Source organism: Rhinoderma darwinii, chromosome 1 (genome assembly GCF_050947455.1).
Source record: "Rhinoderma darwinii isolate aRhiDar2 chromosome 1, aRhiDar2.hap1, whole genome shotgun sequence".
Lineage (NCBI taxonomy): Eukaryota > Metazoa > Chordata > Amphibia > Anura > Rhinodermatidae > Rhinoderma > Rhinoderma darwinii.
In genome coordinates this window covers 428,269,658-428,283,376 of record NC_134687.1, presented here as the reverse complement: position 1 = coordinate 428,283,376, position 13,719 = coordinate 428,269,658, and the positions used below count along the sequence as shown (strand labels likewise).

Sequence of the window (13,719 nt, the reverse complement as noted above, 5' to 3'; positions counted from 1 at the left end):
AACTTCCTGCGGTCTGTCACTGATTGGGGAACTGTCTATGATGGCTAAGACAGATCATGCCGGTTCTCTGTGTGTATAATCCGCATTTTAGGTTATTGCTTCTCTAGAAAAAAAGCGCGGATTTAGTGAAGTGTTTTTCAGGTCTAGGAGGTGTCTTGTACAGACCAGTTCTGTGCTCAAGTAGACCAGCACTAAGTTCACACGTTCTGTATATCACTAGTCCGCTCTGAAATGATCATCCCATTGATTTTAAGGCCTTGTTAACACAGCCCAGATTTTGTTACTTATTTTTAAAGGCAAAACCAGAATTGGATCAAGGAGAGCAGACCTATAAAGCCTTCTTTTTATATGTCTTCTGTTTAGCTTGCTTTCCTGGTTTTGGCTTAAAAAATACATGCACTGTGTGAACAAGGCCTAATGGGAAATTCCCGTCTGCAGAAGTAATGTTTACTTAAAGAGGCTCTGTCACCACATTATAAGTGGCGTATATTGTACATAATGTGATCGGCGCTGTAATGTAGATTACAGCAGTGTTTTTTATTTAGAAAAACAATCACTTTTGACCAGTTATGACCTATTTTAGCTTTATGCTAATGCGTTTCTTAACGGACAACTGGGCGTGTTTCACTATATGACCAAGTGGGCGTTGTGGAGAGGCGTGTATGACGCTGACCAATCAGTGACCAATCTGCATCATACACTTCTCATTATTCCAGCCCAGCTTATTTCACTGCACAATCACACTGTAACAATGGGCTGGAACAATGAGAAGTGTATGACGCTGATTGGTCACTGATTGGTCGGCCTCATACACTTCTCTGTACAACACCCAGTTGGTAAAAAGTAAAAACACGCCCAGTTGTCCATTGAGAAACTCACTAGCATAAATCTAAACTAGCTCATAACTTGCTCAAAAATGATCGTTTTTCAAAATAAAAACCACTGCTGTTATCTACATTACAGAGCCAATCAGATTATGTTGGAGACAGGGTACTCATAATCTGGTGAGAGAGCCTCTTTAAGCCCTTCAATAGACCCCTGGGCTGCCATAACAACCATCGTCACCCCCCGATCTCGTTGAGGGGGGGGGGGCGAAGAGCTGTCGGAGGGGGTCGCCCCCCTCTTTTCAACGCCTCAGATTCTGCGGTTGCGATTGACTGCAGCATTTGAGGGGTTAAACAGCCAGGAACAGCGCGATCGCTGCTCCTGGCTGTTAGTCCTGGGTGTTGGCTGTAAAACGCAGTTGACACCCGCAGCATATGGAGCACACTCCGTGCGTGAGCACGCTCCAAACATCACCCCCCACACCAGGACGTCCTGGTGCGCTAAGTGGTCAAGGACACAGCCTGTTTTCACCTAATGGACCAGGCCATTTTTTTCAAATATGACGTGTCACTTTATGTGATAATAACTTTGGAATGATTTTGTTTTTTCAAGCGATTCTGAGATTGTTTTCTTGTAACACATTGTACTTTAATGGTAGAAACAGAGGAGTTTGGATCCAGCGTAGATTTAAGAAGTAAAATGGAACAATGTTCCAAGTTTAATGAAAAAAATTATTTCTATTAAAAAAGAGAGAATCACCAGGATGAAAGTTTAAGAATGTGCAGTCCTGGTCGTGTAAGGGAAAGATATCGTATAGTAGGTAGAGCCTACGCGTTTCAAACGCTACACGCGTCCTTAGTCATGGCTGATACATTGTACTTTAAGTTAGTGGTAAAATTTGTTCGATACATTAAGTGTTTATTTGTGAAAAATATCAAAATGTAGAGAAAATTAGCATTTTTCTAAATTTAAATGTATCTACTTGTAAAACGGATAGTAATACCACACAAAATAGTTACTAGTTCCCATATACCATACGTCCACTTTAGATTGGCATTGTTTTTTGAACATTCTTTAGTTTTCCAGGACCTTATAAGGCTTAGAACTTAAGCAGCAATTTCTCACATTCAAGAAAATTTCAAAAGGCTATTTTTTCAGGGACCAGTTCAGTTCTGAAGTGACTTTGAGGGCCTTATATATTAGAAACCCCCTATAAAACACCACATTTTAAAAACTGCACCCCTCAAAGTATTTGGAACAGCATTTTAGAAAGTTTCACAGGAATTAAAGCAAAGTGGAGGTGAAATTTACAAACTATTGTTTTTTTTTGCAGAAAATCTGTTTTTTTTCCTGTAACACTGGTTTTACCAGAGAAACGCAACTCCGTATTTATTGCCCAGATTCTGCAGTTTTTAGAAATATACAACATGTGGACCTAGTGTTCTACTGGGCTGAAGCATCGGCCTCAGAAGCAAAGGAGCACCTAGTGGAATTTGGGGCCTCCATTTTATTAGGATATATTTTAGGCGCCATGTCAGGTTTGAAGAGGTCTTGTGCCAGAACAGTGGAAACCACCCCAAAAAGACACCATTTTACAACCTAGACCCCTCAAGAAACTTATCAAGGGGTATAGTGAGAATTTTACCCCAGCAGGTTTTTTGCTGAATTTAGTGGAAATCGGATGTAAAAATGAAAATCAAATTTTTTTCAAATAAAATGTAGAAAACTGCAATATTTACAAGGCATAAAGAAGAACAAGCACCCTAACATTTGAAAAGCAATTTCTCCCGATTATGGCAATACCCCATATGTGGTCATAAACTGCTGTTTGGACACACGGCAGAGCTCAGAAGGGAAGGAACGCCAGTTGGCTTTTGGAGGTCAAGTTTTGCTGGAATGGTTTTCGGGGCCATGTTGCATTTGCAAAGCCCCTGTGGGACTAAATCAGTGGAAACCCCACCCAAAAGTGACTCTATTTGGGAAACATGCCTGAAGGAATTTATTGAGCATTTTGACCCCCCCCCCCCCAAAATTTATTTTTGCTAAATTTAGTGGAATTATGCTGGGAAATGAAAAATTACTTTTCTTCTGATAAAACGTGGAAATTGTAAATTTTTACAAGGAATAAGGGACGAAAAAGCACCCCAACATTTGAAAATAAATTTCTCCCGATTACGGCAATACCCCATATTGGGTCATGAACTGCTGTTTGGACACACGGCAGGGCTCAGAAAGGCAGGAGCGCTATTAGGCATGCTGATTTTGCTGGCTTGGTTTTTGAGAGAGCCATGTTGCATTTGCAAAACCCTAAGGTACCAGAGTACAGTGGTGGCCCCCAAGAAGTGACCCCATTTTAGAAACTACACCCATCAAGGCATTTATCATTTGCCTGGATATATGACCGGGCTTAGAAGTGAAGAGCAACATTCGCATTTGGGGTCTATTTTGGCGATTTTCACACCATTGGTCCACAATTGCAAAGCTTTGAGGTCAAATAGTAAAACAAACCCCCAAGTAGTGACCCCTATTTTGGAAACACCCCTTAAGGCATTTTAAGGGGTGTAGTGAGCGTTTTGACCCCACGTGTTTTTTCATGAGAAATTAATGCGCAGCAGATGGTGCAAAGAGAAAATTAAAATGTTAAGCTGATATGCCATTTTAGTGCACAATATGTTGTGCCACCGAAGACAAATACCTCATAAAATTTTAAGTGGGTTCTCCTGGGTATGGCGATTGCCATATATGTGGACGTAAACTGCTCTTTGGGTACGCTGTAGGGTTCAGAAGGGAGGAAGCGCCATTTGGCTTTTGGCATGCAGATTTTGCTTGGCAGTTGTTCTGTTTGGGGTATTGCTGATATTTCAGTTTATAATGTGGGGGCATATGTAAACTGTGAGGGGTACATCCGGTTGTAATAATAGGGTAAATCAATAAAAATGTATAGATGTGTGGCCAGTGTCGCACTGATAAATGGTGCCCGATCTTATCCGCTTTTGGAATACTCTGCACCTTTTGTATCGCCATATTCTGAGAGCCAGAATTGTTTACATTTTTCTCCACCGGATTTGTGTTAGGGCTTATTTGTTGCGGGACAATCTGTAGTTTTCATTGGTACCATTTTGGGGTAGACGCGATTTTTTTTAATTTTATTTTTATGACTTTTTATTCCATTTTTGGGCAAGCAAGGTGACCAAAAACCAGCAATTCAGATTTTTTTTTTTTTTTTTTATAACATATTTTTATTAAATTTTTCCCCCAAAAAAACCACATCATACAGTAATGCATTGCCATAATAATCAGCATTACAAAAAAATGTACAAATGAGCATGAGATAGTAAATGCTTCCTAGCAAAATAGGTTTAATCTTGGATAGTATTCCCCAGAGGCTATCAACCCTCCTTCATCTCCTCTGTCCTTCCCATCCTTTAACCCCACATGTCGGATAGTCCTGTAAACATAGTTACATAAACTCGCGTAACTGCCTAACTAACACATCAAAACAATACATAAAACAAATAAGAAATGAGAGCATATATAACATTTGGAGCTTCGTGAAGCAGTTCACCCACTCAGGCAGCTAGTCCGCAAGAAGAAAGAAATTTAAGAGGAGATATACGCTTTACTCCCGTGGTATTTTCAGTGCCCCTAAAGTGCCCTTGAGATCCTCAATCAAGTACCATGGCGTTCCCGTGAATGGGCCTATAATGTCCCTTCGTTCTGTACTGGTGAAATATTTTGTGAGGAAAAGCTTCCATTTCTCAAAGAATTTTTTACTCTGCGTGTCTTTATTCTGTAATATACCAATGCGGTCTAGATAAAACAGTTTCCTCAACCCCTGGACCACCATATTCTGAGTCGGTACTTCAGCTACCAGCCAGTTTTGGAGTATGCATCTCTTTGCCACTATCAATGTGGCATGGGCCATGGGGGATAAATGTGTCGTTTCTGTCTCTTCTAATTCTCCATCATGTTGTATATGGAATAAGACCTCCATTGGCCCTACATTCCCGTGGAACCTGCCCACCTGCTGCAGTAAGGATGTTATCTCCCCCAGAATGGCTGAATATGTGCACACGCCCAAAGGCCATGATACATGTCCGTCTTTGAGATATTACATCTAGGGCATGACGTTTTCCTATCTGGTTGCGAGGCGGAGGGGGCCAGGGTAAATGCATATATTGCTTGGTGTATAATCTTCAATTGAGTTTCCCTCCAGTTTTCGTTGTGTACGTGCGCCCTGAAATCCACCAGCCCTTTTTCAATATGCCTTTCAATGCCTGGTAAATTAAACAGTTTATCCCATCTCCCAAAGGCCTGCCCTGGGGACATCTTCAGTAGTAATGGTCTGAGAGTACTATATAATTGGGAAATGGAGTGTCTGTGATTGTCCGTGAACCATGAGTCAAACAGGTTGGGGGGGACCTCATCCGCTACATCCGCAAGTTTAGTTTTACAGTGATTAACTATTTGCATGTACTGTAAGTGTTGATGCCGTGCAAAAGCGTATTTATTCTGGAGCTCTTGCAAGGTTAACCACCTCTTATCCTGTGCGTGAAACATATCCCCCAGTGTCGCTACCCCCTTCTCCCTCCATTCTGACATTAGTTTGTTAGATCTTCCTGCTGCAAACTCTGGGTGCTGGCATAAGGGCATATGTTTTGAAATGCGGTAAGAGAGGTTATAATGTTTGCGCAGTACCTTCCAGGCAATGATGGTATCTCGTAACAGAGATGATTTCTTGACGACCTTTGGGAGACAAGTGAACGTTGTGTGTACCAGAGCCATGAGATCCCAAGGTTTTGCTAGCTGTCTCTCCAATCTAGTGTTGGAGTGGAACTCTGTGTTGTGTTTCCAGTCTAGCAGATGTCTACTCAGACAGGCCAGGTTATAACCCCGGATGTTAGAGAAATTGACCCCTCCTTCCGCCTTCCGCATCATGAGTTTCGTGAGCGCTATTCTTGGTTTCTTTCCCCCCCATATGAATTTGGTAAATGATGAGTTGAGTATATTGATATCCGAGTGCTTGACCAGAAGTGGAATAGTCTGGAGCGGGTAGAGTAATTTCGCAAATCCTGACATTTTGACCAAACAGCTCCTTCCCATAAGTGATAGAGGTAGACTGTGCCATCTCAGAAGATCTGCTTGGATATCCTGTATAAGGGGAGGATAATTTAGATCATATAGGGAGTTGGGTGCTCGACCCACCTTAATACCCAGATAAGTAATGTTTGGCTTTGCCATCTCAACATCCAGGGTGGCTAGGGACCGCCTATATGCTGGGTCCTGTGTTCCCAAATCTAATAACTGGCATTTTAATGTGTTAACTTTGTACCCTGAATAGCTCCCAAAGTCGTTCAATGCCTGGAAGATACGCGGAACGTCTTTAAGGGGGTTTGCGAGAAATAACAAGATGTCATCTGCAAACAACGTTTCCTTAACCTCCATCTCCCCCACCCTTATGCCCGTATATAGATTGGATGACGCCAGATAACGTGCCAGCGGCTCCAAAGCCAGATTGAACAATAGTGGCGATAGCGGACACCCCTGCCTTGTACCTTTACACAGACGGAATGGTTTAGATAGAAAGCCCGGTGTGGAGATTCTAGCCTTAGTGTCTTTGTAAATGTGGTGCAATAAGATCCTGAATGCCCCCGTTATTTCCATCCTATCCAGGACTGCATCCAACCATTTCCATCAGACATTGTCAAAAGCTTTCTCCGCGTCTAGTAAAAGTAAAGCCGAATGTTCCTCCGGAAATGGGTTATGCTGTACTCTATCTAACACTGCCAGAACCGTCCTAATGTTAGTGACCGCCGACCTACCTTTAATAAAACCTACTTGTTCTGGGGCTATGAGGAACGGCATTATATTCGCTAACCTATCAGCTATGATTTTGGAAAGGAGTTTAGCGTCCACGTTTATGAGCGATATGGGCCTGTATGACCCTGGTAGTAGGGGATCCTTTCCAGGTTTTAGCAATAATTTCACATAAGATGTGTCTGCTGATGGTGGTAGTCCCTCCTCTCCCAGAGCATTGTTAAACAAGGAGACCAAAGTCTCCGTAATCTGTTCCCACATTACTTTAAAAAATTCGCCGGTCAGCCCATCTGGGCCAGGTGCCTTACTATTTTTAAGGTTTCTTATTGCCTCATCTACCTCCTCCCTTGTGACCCTGGCATTTAGAAATTGCAACTGTTCCACGGAAATGACCGGTAAAGTGACCTTGTCTAACAGTGTGTCTGTCAGCGGAAGGGAAGATGTATCAGAGTACAGCTCCTCATAGAATTTGACCAGGATGGTGTTAATACTAGATGGATCGCATGTTTCTCGCCCATTATGATCCCTCAATTTCGCTATGTGTTGCACTGAGCGTTTTCCTCGAGCCATATTGGCCAAAAGTTTACCCGCCTTATTTCCAAACTTATGTAAAGTAGCTTCAAAGTCTCGAGTATGCAGTGTTTCTTTCTGAGCTGCCCACTCGTCAAAAGAGTGTTTTGCCTGAATCCAGGCCTGTCTAGCCTCCAATGTAGGGTGTGCCAAGTATGCTGTATAGGTTGCCCTCAGTGTAGCACTAGAGTCATTAAATTTTTGCGTTATTTCCCGTTTTTTGTTGACGGTATATGCCATTATCCTCCCCCTCAACACTGCCTTGGCCGTATCCCAGAACAGTGAGGGGTCATCTCTGTGTCCTGAATTTGTCGACGTGTATTCTAACCACCACCCTCTTAGCTGTCTCACAAAGGTGTCATCAGTTGCTAAATGAGCCTGGAATCTCCATATGAAGTCTGATCCTCTGGGATATATTTCCTGGAAATCTACCCGTACCGGGGCGTGATCTGAGATCACTAGGTCCCCTATCTCGGCGACCCCCAGCCTCGGTTGTAATGTTGGGGATATTAAAAGGTAGTCTATCCTGGACCAGGACTGTTGAGCGTGGGAGTAATGCGTAAATTCCCGGGCATCCGGGTTACCCCTTCTCCAGGGATCTATTAAGTGTGTTCTTTCCATCAGGGGTCCTAACACTCGGTCCTGTTTTCTGGGGGCCCTTGTAGGAATGGATTCCGTGCTTTGTGAATTGTGTGTGCGTCTATCCTCCTTGTGATCAGAAACTGAATTAAAATCACCTCCCACTATTTTGTGCTGGACATTATCTGACAGAAGGGCCCTCTCCAAACCATTGAAGAACGAAATATTATCACTGTTAGGTCCATACACGTTATAAATGCTTAATACCCAGCATGGTGTGCTTAGAGTAATATGGAGCAGTCGCCCTTCCTTATCTGCCTCAGTATGAATTACCTCATGTACCAGGTTTCTATTTATTAAAATAAGTACCCCCGCTTTACGGCCACAAGCTGAAGAGCCGTATACTTGGCCCACCCACAATTTTTTCATGCGGTGGAAGTCGCTCTCCTCCAAATGTGTCTCCTGAAGAAGAGCGATGTCTGTATGGAGTTTTTTTAAGTGACGGAGTACCATCATTCTCTTGTTAGGGGACCTGAGCCCCTTTTTCATTCCATGAGGTCAGCTGCATAAATTGGGCGTTCCCGAAAAGGTTCACTATTGACTGGTCATATATATCTATTTCTAGGCAAGAGTGCTTTGCTGCCTTGGTAGCCGCTCGGCGGCGTCTGCTCCAGATTGCTCACAACATTACAATAACAACATTTACATTTGGTGCCAGAGAATTGGCACAACCTTTAACAACAAAATGCCCATCCAGGAATGTCACCAGCATTTCCTGTGAGACCAACTTTAAATTGGCATACATAACTTCACTTTTTTCTGGTCTGTGACCACTCCCCCCTCCCCTTCCCGCCATCTTTTCGTGACATACTGGATCTTCATATTTCAAATTTTAAAATATTAAAATAAGTTGGACTTCCTATACATCACGGGTACAAGTGCTTATGCCTATTATAGCAGGAATTTTGTCGGAATAACATCCCACCAGAACCAATTGCCACATGAATATATAAGGCACAATCAAATGCGCTCATGGAGCCCCTATGAGATACTTATCAGTCCGGGATGGTTGTAAGCCGGTTTTCTGAGTGTTGTCGGTGTGGCGTTTTCGACGATTCTGCCCGTTGTTGCTTGGGTGAGGAAGTGGAATTGTGGGCGATATCTGACCATGTACAGTCCCTCGGTGGAGAAACTGGTGCACGGGGTCCTTCCCCTCCTGTACCTTGACTCGCCGTCTCCTCTCCCGATTTTCTAGGGCCCCGAAGTCCAGGGATCTTGTCTACATATAATGCCGCCTCCTCAGGATTGTGGAATACCTTTGTGGCGCCATCCGTCTGCATGATCCTCAAGGTGGCCGGATATTGTAGCTGGAATTTGATTTTGCGTTTGTAAAGGGAGGTGCAGACCCCTCCAAATGCTCTCCGACGCCTTGTGACTTCTGCCGAATAATCTGCAAACAGGATGATTTTTGCACCCCTTACATGCAATGGGGTATTACGGTTCCGGAAAGTGCGCAGAATTTCCTCTTTATCATTGTAATCCAAGTAACGCATGATCACCTGGCGCGGTCTGTTTTGCGGCTCTCCTTTGGCGTTGGCGCTCGGACCAGGGGGGCCCACTCGGTGCGCCCTTTCCACTCTGCAAGATCTGGTCAGGCCTAGCGCTTCTGGTAGCTCCGTCTCGCAGATGCCCTGGAGAAGCTGCGGTCTAATATGCTCAGGCAGTCCCACTAGCCGTAGATTATTCCTTCTGGAACGATTCTCAAGATCTTCTAAGTGGTCCCTGAGTTTTGTGTTCTCTCGCATTAGGTCTCTAATGCAGGTATGTGCCCCTGCGGATTCATCTTCCATGAGACCAACCCGCTGTTCCAATTCATCTAGTCGATTGCCATGAGATGTCACCTCATTTTGGAGTTTTTGGAGCGTTGTTGTGACTGGCTATTAGGGAGTCTCTGATGTCGGGGGCCAGTTGGGTAGCCACATCAATTGCCAGCTTCCGATAATCAATCTGCGAGTCAGTCATTACCGACGGCGATAACATTTCCCTCTGTATTTCTGGGCTCTGAGACCGGCTCTGTGAAAATTATGGCTGCAGCGGCGCCGCCATCTTGGATGGCGCCTCACCTCGTGTGCTGTGTTCGGCCGGGCAGGAGATCTCTCTGCTGCCGCTCCGGAGGAGATATCTCTCCATAAACCGCCCGGTTCTTGTCACCCAACTCTCCTCCAAACGCCGGGGTGGTTATATCCTGCGGGTGTGTGGCGTCGATGGGTTAGGGGATCAGGGCTTCAGTAGCTCATGCAGCTCCGTCCTCACATCCCAGCGCCGGAACCGGAAGTCCTGATTTATTTTTTTTTTTACAGCGTTCACTGTGGGCTATAAATGACAATTTTACTTTATACTGCGGGTCGATACGATTATGGCAATACCAAATGCATAGCCTTTTTATGTTTTGCAGCGTTTACGCAATAAAATCGCTTTTTTTATTTTTTTTATTTTTTTTGTGACACCATATTCTGAGAGCCATTACTTTTTTATTTTTCAGTCAAAAAAGCTGTGTAAGGGCTTGTTTTTTGCGGGACGGGTTTTAGTTTTTATTGGTACCATTTTGCGGTACACGCGACTTTTTGATCACATTTTATTCCACTTTGTTTGCGGTGTTCACCGTGCGAGAAAAAGAACATTAAGGTTTTATCGTTTGGGTCATTACGGACGCGGCAATACCAAATTTGTGTACCTTTTTTAACGCGTTAATTTTTTCCCCCATAATAAAAGACTTTTATTATAGGAAAAAATGCGGTGTTTGTTTTTATTAACTTGAAACTTTTTTATTTTTACACTTTTTTATTCAACTTGTTTTTTTTGTCCCACTAGGGGACTTGAGGGCCTGCACCTCTGATCTTTACTCTAATGCATTGCACTACCCACGTAGTGAAATGCATTAGAGCGGTCAGTCATCCCTTCTCTGGGGGGGCCTAATAGGCTATCGTACGTGGCAGACCAGGAAGCCATTGTTAGGCCTCCGGTTGCCATAGTAACGATCGGCAGCTTGACGATCACATGTCGATGTCAATCGCTACAAACCTCAGCGGACACCGGCGGCTGATGTCGCAGGCTCAGCTTCTGAGCCTGTGCCATCTGTCTTTTGTGACTGGAAGCCTTTTAGGCCCCGCCTCTTGGCGGGACCAGCAGGCTTCCATACTTGGCAGACAGGACGCCATTGTTAGGCCTCATGCACACAGCCGTAGCCATGTGCACGGCTTTGATTTTTGGGTCAGATGGCCGCGGAGATGACCAAGTGTACAGAGGAGTGTATGACGCTGACCAATCAGCGTCATGCACTTCTCTGCATTCAATTACACTGTACATAGTGATCCTGCGTTGTTCACTATGTGCAGTCACATACACACACCCTAAGGCCTCATGCACACTTCCATCACCGTTTTAGCGGCCGTTTTTGATTGATCCGTGTGTCCGTTTTTGTTTCCGTGTGCACTCCGTTTCCGTTCCGTGTTTCCGTTTAAAATATGGATGTGAACTTCACTTGAACCTGTCACATGTCCCAGGAAACACCCATAGAAAGGTTACAAGAAGTTTTTGGTGCTGTTTTCTTAGCTTTCAGAGCATAGAGAACAGTTTGAGATTACTCTGCTTGGCTTACTTTGGATTTACAGGTCGTAATTACGACCCGAAATAGCGGGCCCATAGACTTCTGTTAGCCACGGGTACCTTCCCGTTTTCTCACGGGAAGGTGCCCGAGCCGTTAAAAAGCTAGAACATGTTCTATTTTTTTTATTTTACGGGCCATGCTCCTATACTTTATAATGGGAGCACGGCTCGGAAAAATGACCGGCCGGCCGTGCTCATCTCCTGAAATACTCTGTGCTGCCTTAAACTCTGTGGACAGGTCAGGATCCTGTTTCTTTTAAATGCTGCTGGGGAACCCGCTCGATCCACGATATAAGGCTGCGCTACAGTGCAGCATTTAAAAGAAACGGGATCCTGACCTGTCCACAGAGTTTAAGGCAGCACAGAGTATTTCAGGAGAGGAGCCTGTGATTGGCTGCAGAGGCCGCGGCAGCCTGTGATTGGCTGCAGAGGCCGCGGCAGCCTGTGATTGGCTGCAGAGGCCGCGGCAGCCTGTGATTGGCTGCAGAGGCCGCGGCAGCCTGTGATTGGCTGCAGAGGCGGTCACGTGACGAGCGTGACCGCCACTACAGTCTGTGATTGGCTGCAGCGAGCGGTGACATGGATGAAACGTCATCGCTGGAGGCCGGACAGGAGGAATGTAAGTATGAACGTATTTATATATTTTTTTTATTACATTAAAATTTTATTTTCCGCGCGCCGAGCATGGTACTGTCAATCAAGGTTGCTGAAAGAGTTAATGCAGCCCATTAACTATCAGCACCCTGGACAGTACCATGCTCGGCACACGGAAATTACAGGTTCGGTCCGAATCAAACTTTTTTCGTGAAATTCGGCGAACTAGCCGAACCAAACTTTTCATAAGTTCGCTCATCTCTACTAGAAATAATACAGAATACAACTGTGCAAGGTCTACGCTACCCTCTGACACACTTGAAACTGCGCAAAGTCTATACTGGTCAGAATTTTGGGATTGCAAAGCACATGTTATAAGACAGCAGGTCAATGCGAAAATAACATTACTGTGGGTGTGTAAAGTTTACCTACTGAGAATTATACAATGGAACAAAAGAAAAGCATGCTCAGAAAACAAGCAGTGCAATGTGTGCATTTACTTACTTATTTTGGGACGCTGGGCACTAGTTCCCTTCTGCCATCTGCGTGTCAAAAGCTCATTGGCAAGCTCCTCCCACGCAGCATCCTTTTTATAACGGTCGTGGTAGCATTCTGTGCGCGTATCCCACAGTTCTGGGTGATCCTGCACCAATGCTATCATTCTTTCCACATCCATCTTCAGAACTGACTGGCTACTGTAGACTGAGTCTGTGAACTTTGTCCCACCCAGCCGTTGCTATGGAAACGGATCAGTCAAAAACGGACAGCACACGGAAGCCTTCAGTGTGCCATCCGTTTTTTTCACTGACCCATTGACTTCTATGGGCAACACGGTCACTGAATCACTGACCAAAGTAGGACATGCTCTACTTTGCACGGAACGGAACAACGGATCCGTTTAAATAACGGAAGTGTGCATGGGGCCATTGCAATGAATGGGTTCAGGGTGCTATCAGTGACAAAAACGGATAGCACCCTGAAGGAAAAAACTGAAGTGTGCATGAGGCCTAACGTTACTGTCGTGTCCTGATAGTGAATATACATTACCTCCAGCCTGGACGGGATGTGTATTCAGAATCCTGACACTTCACTAACGTTTGTGGTTGATTTACAGCACAGCATGCGTAGTCTCGCTGTAAATGGCAGTTTACAGCGTAATCTCGCGAGACTACGCCTGCTGTGCTGTAAATCAACCACAAACGTTAGCGAAGTGTCAGGATTTTGAATACACATCCCGACTTGGCTGGCGGTAATGTATATTTATTGTCTGTACACTTGAGTAACGTGTGTGGCTGTGTGTGTGGCTGCACATAGTATTCTGGCTAGAACACTATGTACAGTGTAAATGAATGGAGAGAAGTGTATGACGCTGATTGGTCAGCGTCATACACTTCTCTCCACAACGCCCACACTGTCAAAAAGTAAAACACGCCCAGTTGGGCATTAACAAACTCATTAGCATAAAGGTAAAATAGGTCATAACTGTCAAAAATGATCGTTTTTCTAAATAAAAAACACTGCTATAATCTACATTACAGTGCCGATCACATTATGTACAAGATAGGCCACTTATAATGTGGGGACAGAGCCTCTTTAAAGTAGATCTGTCAGATCTTTATGCTGCCCTATCTAAGGAAGGCATAAAATAGTGACAGACGCACTAATTAA

The 13,719-nt window shown here is 44.4% G+C and overlaps 1 protein-coding gene across 2 annotated transcripts in view; it reads left to right on the top strand.

The window, feature by feature from the left end:
• ALKBH2 (alkB homolog 2, alpha-ketoglutarate dependent dioxygenase) overlaps positions 1-13,719 on the top strand; it is a 50,560-nt gene that overhangs the window by 31,995 nt on the left and 4,846 nt on the right. The window lies entirely within an intron of this gene.